Consider the following 6,448-nt stretch of genomic DNA (forward strand, 5'->3'; position numbering starts at 1 on the left):
GCAGATGTTTTTTACTATCTGTCCTGTGAAATGGGTGCCACAGTCACTATCTGTTGTGAGGGGCAATCCAAATCTAGGGATGAATTCTTTGAGCAATTTCTTTGCTACAGTGATGGAATCAGCACGTACGCATGGGTAGGCTTCCACCCATCCAGAGAGCACATCACTAATAACAAGAATGTATTCATAAGAACAGCACTTAGGTAGCTGCACAAAATCAATTTGCAGATTTACAAACGGTCCCCATGGAGGGGGATGGGCTGTGGGTGTCGTTTTTACCCGTTGCCCAATGTTGTGAGCTAAGCAGATGGGACAGGAGCTACAGTACTGTTGTGCCATGGAAGGAAAATTTGGGGCAAACCAATTTCTTTGTACTGTAGCAATCATTCCTCCTTTGCTCGTATGGGCCACAGAGTGGGTTAAACGAGCAAGATGTGGCAAAAGCTCTCTAGGCGCCACCAGGCGGCCGTCCGGGGAGCGCCAGAGAGAGTCGGGGTGCAGTGAACATCCTGCACGCAGCCAGTCATTTATTTCCTTTTTTGGGGCCTGATTTTGAAGAAGGGCCAGACTTGAAAGGCTAGCCAAAGGAGACTGGTCTGCTGAAAAACAAACAAAAACAGAGTTAGGAGCCTGTGGGCCAGAAAAGGCTGCATTTCTGGCAGAACGGTCTGCCAGATCATTTCCTCGTGTGACATCATCAAAGGGTTTCTCATGAGCTTTACATTTAACAATAGCAATAGCAAGAGGCAATTGAACAGCTTCTAAGAGCGCTTTTACATAACAACCATGACTGATTTGGGTCCCTGATGAAGTGAGGAACCCTCTTTGTTTCCAGATTTGTCCAAAATCATGAACAACACCAAAAGCATACTTAGAGTCAGTATAAATGGTTGTGGTTTGATTTTTTGCAAGAATGCAAGCACGTGTTAAAGCAATGAGTTCAGCAACTTGAGCAGAACGAGCTTGGGGTAAAGAATAGGCTTCCAAAACAGCATACTGAGTGCATACTGCATATCCCGCAACTAATTTGCCTGCATTATTTCTAAGACAGGAACCATCAACAAACAAAACAAGGTCAGAGTTCGGGATAGGAATGTCCTTGAGGTCAGTTCGAGGGGTTAACAATTGAGTTGTGATAGACAGGCAATCATGAGGCTCACCATCAGAGGCAATAGGCAGAAGTGACGCAGGATTCAGAATTGAACAGCAATTTAAGGTTACATTTGCAGCTGACAGTAGAAGTTTCTCATATTTAGTAAGTAAGACAGGAATTGGAAATGTGCTGAGTTTTGCCCTTGAGCAGAAGGGCCATCACAGCATGTGGAACTGCAACGGTTAAAGAGTGTCCCAAAACTAGAGAATCTGCCTTTTCAACCAACAAGGCAGCAGCTGCAACTGAACGGAGGCAAGGAGGAAGTCCCGCAGCTACGGGATCAAGGGCAGAGCTGTGATATGCAATTGGGCGATGCTTTTCACCATGCAGCTGAGTGAGTACTCCTAAAGCAGAACAAGGTAAAGGGTTTCTTATAATTAGGAAGTCCAAGAGCGGGAGCAAGAGTGAGGGCTTGCTTAAGGGCCACAAATGCTTGTTTGGCTTCAGGAGTCCAAGGGAGGGGTTCCAGGGTGGTATCATGAGTGAATGCTTGCAAGGGTTTTGCAAAAGCAGCATAACCCAGAATCCACTGTCTACAATAACCCGTTGCACCTAAGAATCCCCTCATCTGTTTTTTAGTTCTAGGTTTAGGAATGTTGAGGATAGCTTCAACTCTACTAGGGGAAAGGTGTTGTTCTCCTGCTGAGATATCATGCCCTAAATAATGTACCTTAGACTTGCAGAGCTGCAATTTAGATTTTGAAGCCTTGTGGCCTTTCTGAGCTAAAGCTGTGAGGAGTGTCAAAGTATCTTGCTTACAGGCCTCCAAAGTGGGGGAGGCTAACAATAGATCATCAACGTACTGAACAAGGGTGGACCCCCCTTTGAACGTGATAGGATCCAAATCTTTTTTTAGGATCTGGGAAAACAGGGTTGGGGACTCTGTATATCCCTGAGGGAGTCTTGTCCAGGTATATTGAAATCCCTGATAAGTAAATGCAAACAGATACTGGCTATCCTTATGAACGGGGATAGAGAAAAAAGCAGAACAAAGATCCACTACTGTGAAATATGTAGCATCTGAAGGGATACAGGAAAGAATAGTGGCAGGGTTAGGGACCACGGGGAAAGCGGGTAAAACAGCGGCATTTACAGCTCGAAGATCTTGCACAAAGCGATACGTATCTTTACCAGGTTTTTTGACAGGTAGGATAGGTGTGTTGCAAGGGGAGCGTATTGGGACAATAATCCCTTGCTCAAGGAGTGAGGAAACGACAGGCTTGATCCCTTCCTTTGAGATGGGGTACTGTGGAACACGAGGAAGTGGCTTGGCAGGGTTCAGGATGATACGCACTGGTTCAGCACTCAGCATGTGCCCCACTTCATTCGCATGGGTGGACCACAGCTGTGGAGGTACTCGTGCCAACAGTTCTTCTTGCAAGAAGGAAGTGTCAGGATCAGAGTACTCCTGGGTTAGCAAAGCCACAAGCTCGGTTTCCCTATGTTCCGGTACCTCAAGGCAAACACCATCTGGGCTACAATAAATCACGCATCCCAGTTTACACAGCAAATCCTTACCAAGAAGGTTGACAGGTGCACAGGGGCTAAGAAGAAAGGCATGATTTTCAGACAAAGGGCCAATAGAGATGGAGACAGGTTCAGAGACGGGATGTGGGATAGGTTGTCCGCCTATACTGACAGCATTTACAGTTTCAGGAGAATAAGGTAGAAAAGGAAACTCAGCAGCCTTTAGCGTGGAGTGGGACGCTCCGGTGTCGATAAGACAGGAGACAGGTTTACCAGAAATAAGGCATTCAACAAACGGACCAGATTGGTCAGTAGCAAGCAAAGGAGCAATGATGTCACTGTCCCTCAGGCTGTCCTATTCAACACTGGGAAAATTGACAGGAAGTGGAGGTGGGGGCTGGGGTCTGGGTCCTTGGCCGGGGCGGTTGGGGCATTCTGATTTCCAATGTCCTTCTTGCTTGCAATAATGACATTGGTTCCCATAGCCTGGGTTTTGTGGGCTCAAGGATCTATCTCTTCCCCTGAATCTACCCAGGCCTCCCCTTCCCCGTCCTCGTCCCCTTCCTCTACCTGGACCCTGCAACTGAGAAATCTGTAAGGCCATTAACTTAAACTCGGCACTGTCTTTAGACCGTTCCAATTTGTTATGAAAATGGTTAGCCGCAGCAAGGACTTCGGTCAAATCTTTAGTTTCCCAGCCAATAATTACTGTTTGAATTTTCTCAGCAATTTTAGGGTTAAGTCCCTGGACGAATGCTGCCACTATTGCTTGTTTAGCATTTCCGACTGGGTTATCCATTCCTGAGTATCGTTCAAATGCCTGTTTGAGGCGTTCTAAATAGTCACTGGGGTGTTCATTTTTGTTTTGTTTACAGGTATTTATTTTGGTCCAGTCTGCCTTTTTTGGGCAAATTGTGAGAACTGCCTGAACCAAAGCATTTCTCTTGTCAATAAAGTCTTGGCCAATCCCTGGGTTTTGATCTGGCCAAGTACAGGCAGCGTACAGACGTAGCATAGTTTCCTTGGGCAAAATGGATCGCATGAGCTGGTTAATGTCAGCCCATGTTGGATTATAACAATTTATAACAGTCTGCAATTCTTCCTGAAATTTTTCTGGGTCTTCCCTGATTTTTGGGAACTTTTGAGTTAAATTGTAGAGATCACCTGGAGTCCAGGGTGCATGCACAGTTACTATATTTTATCCATAGGTGCCAATGCCTGGCATTTGTCTTAGGGGGTAAACTTGTGCAGTTCGGGATCTCAGATTGATGGGAGATCTTTCCATGCCTATTCCCATTCTTCTAAATACACCTGTGGTGGGTTGTGACCCAGGAGTAAATTGCCACACTGGTGATGATTGAGTGGCAGATATGGTGGATGAGTCCGGACTATTAAGCTCCGTGGATAGATTTACTGAAGGAGCTTCAGCTAATGGGTCACTAGCCTGGGCTGCAGCCTGATGTTGAACCGGTTGTTGCTGATGTGGGAGTCCCAGGAGAGCAGGGTTCGAACAAAGGTCAAGGATATCCTCTGCTGGCTCTGGTGGTATGGGCGCCCCGGGCAATGCTGGATACATCGGAGTGGTGGCCAGCGTGTAATTTGGGGGAGCAGCCAATTTCTCCCGAACAGCTTTTAACTTCTGTTTTAATTTTTCTTGAGAGTCTTTTAGGCTCCTAGTTTGAGATTCTGTCCGCCTTTTGGACATTTCATCATACCAATAAAAGAACGCGTCCCACTGGTTTTGTGGTGTTTTGGATCCACGGGACTCTAACGCCCCTCTCAAGTGCACTATTTTATCCTGATCAAATGTTCCTTCCTGTGGAAAATGTTTCACAGGATCATCCCTAGTATCCCAGTTCCACTTATCCAGGTACTTGCAAGTCTCGGGAGAATAGCGTGTGTACATAAAGTACGCCGGAGTCCCCTTAGGGGGGACAGGAACCTGTTTAGACTGACTTGTTCCCATTTTCAGTCACACAGGGAGACGTAGGAGAGGCTTATTTAGGATGTCCGGGCCGCTCAGTGCCTTGCCCCGCAGTTTTTCACTGCCCAGACAAAAGGCTTCTGACCCGACACCGGCTCATAAAATGGAAATGGGGAGGGAAACACTAGAGGGATCCTTTCACTCCTGCTCTCGGCAGAAGCTACTGGGACGAGGGGTTTGGAAAAGACAAAATCACTCAGACGCCCTGTCCACTGGGTCACGAGCTTCCAGTTGGGTCCCCTTGCTTTCAAAACTGCCCTGTCAGGCAGAATTGGGGCGGCTGAGCCCAACCGTAGTCTCAGTCCTGGTCAGTGGCTCATATTTCTAAATACACACACACATTCATTCAATAAGCCCTGTCCACTGGGTCACGAGGTTCCAGTTGGGCCCCCTTGCTTTCAAAACTGCCCTGTCAGGCAGAATTGGGGCAGCTGAGCCCAACCGTAGTCTCAGTCCTGGTCAGTGGCTCATATTTCTAAATACACACACACATTCATTCAATAAGCCCTGTCCACTGGGTCACGAGGTTCCAGTTGGGCCCCCTTGCTTTCAAAACTGCCCTGTCAGGCAGAATTGGGGCGGCTGAGCCCAACCGTAGTCTCAGTCCTGGTCAGTGGCTCATATTTCTAAATACACACACACATGCACATTTATTCAGTCAGCCAGACCTCCTACCCCACACCGCCTTAGTTAATTAACTACAAGCCCGATGTGCTGTTGGATGAAGGTGCCTCAAACAGTTTCTCCCTAAAACGTACGTTACCAGACACAAAATGGGATCCTTTACCAGACAGAAAATTTTAGCCGGCAGTAAGGTTCAGACTGACCTGTTTTAACAAGGTTCAGATCCAGTTACCACGGCCAAGTTGGGAGCCTACAGGCAGTCCTCCTCCGAAACCCCAATAGAGATTTTGAATTAGGTCTCTTACCTCTCAAGTTTGGCGCCTCAGGGTTCGGTGGGGGGTAGCCTGCGGTCCTCCTTCCTCAGCCTGTGTTCTGGATCCGAGTCACGGCACCAGGAATTGTCGTGGAAACACACACAGAGTACTTTTGGGTCAGGTCAGCAGAAGCTTTTATTCAAAAGAAACTACAGCTGTAGGGGAAGTTCCAAAGTGACGTGGATTTCCCAAGCACTTGGAAGGGGTCCCCCCCCCAAGAGCAAAATCAGGAGGCTTATATACTTTTTAACAGTCGCTTACAACTCACGTGATCATATAGTGAAATTAGCATGAAAAGCGGCTATAATATTACTTCATTATTTCTTTGCTGTAATCAGGATGGGAATTATGGGGGAGGTAGGGTTAGTTCACAAACCTCCTTCTTGCACCTGGAAATCTACTTTGTACATACTTTTTTTTTTTCTACCTTCAAGGCTGCGGTGAGCAAAGCATTTGCAGAAGAGTTACAAAGAACAAACACTTGCCCTTATCTGTTCTACTGTACCGAGCCAGCAATTCTACACAAAGCGGTTATGTCATCTTATAACTAAAATAATCAAAGTTTAAGGCAAATATTTTTTCTGATTCCACATAATGTATTTATTATCTTGAAGGTCCTTAACCTTCAGTCCCGCAAGCAAACTAAGAACGACACGATTGTCCCTGTTACACATTTTTGCTCTGCTTCATGTCCTTAACCTTAGCCCCCGGCAAACTAATAACTCAGCCGTGTCCTATCCTTTCAATCAAACAATCCTCAGAAACATATCGCAGACCCTGCCCTGTTTCCAGTGAGCTGTACGGTTTGCTCCAGTTCGTTAGCTTGCAGAGCATCCTTTACCTGCGCGGGAGGGTACGGGAGATTTGGACAGCGCAGAAAGGAGCGCACCCCGTTCCTAACGGCAC

The sequence above is a fragment of the Alligator mississippiensis genome, chromosome 1, assembly GCF_030867095.1.
Source record: "Alligator mississippiensis isolate rAllMis1 chromosome 1, rAllMis1, whole genome shotgun sequence".
Taxonomy (NCBI): Eukaryota; Metazoa; Chordata; order Crocodylia; family Alligatoridae; genus Alligator; species Alligator mississippiensis.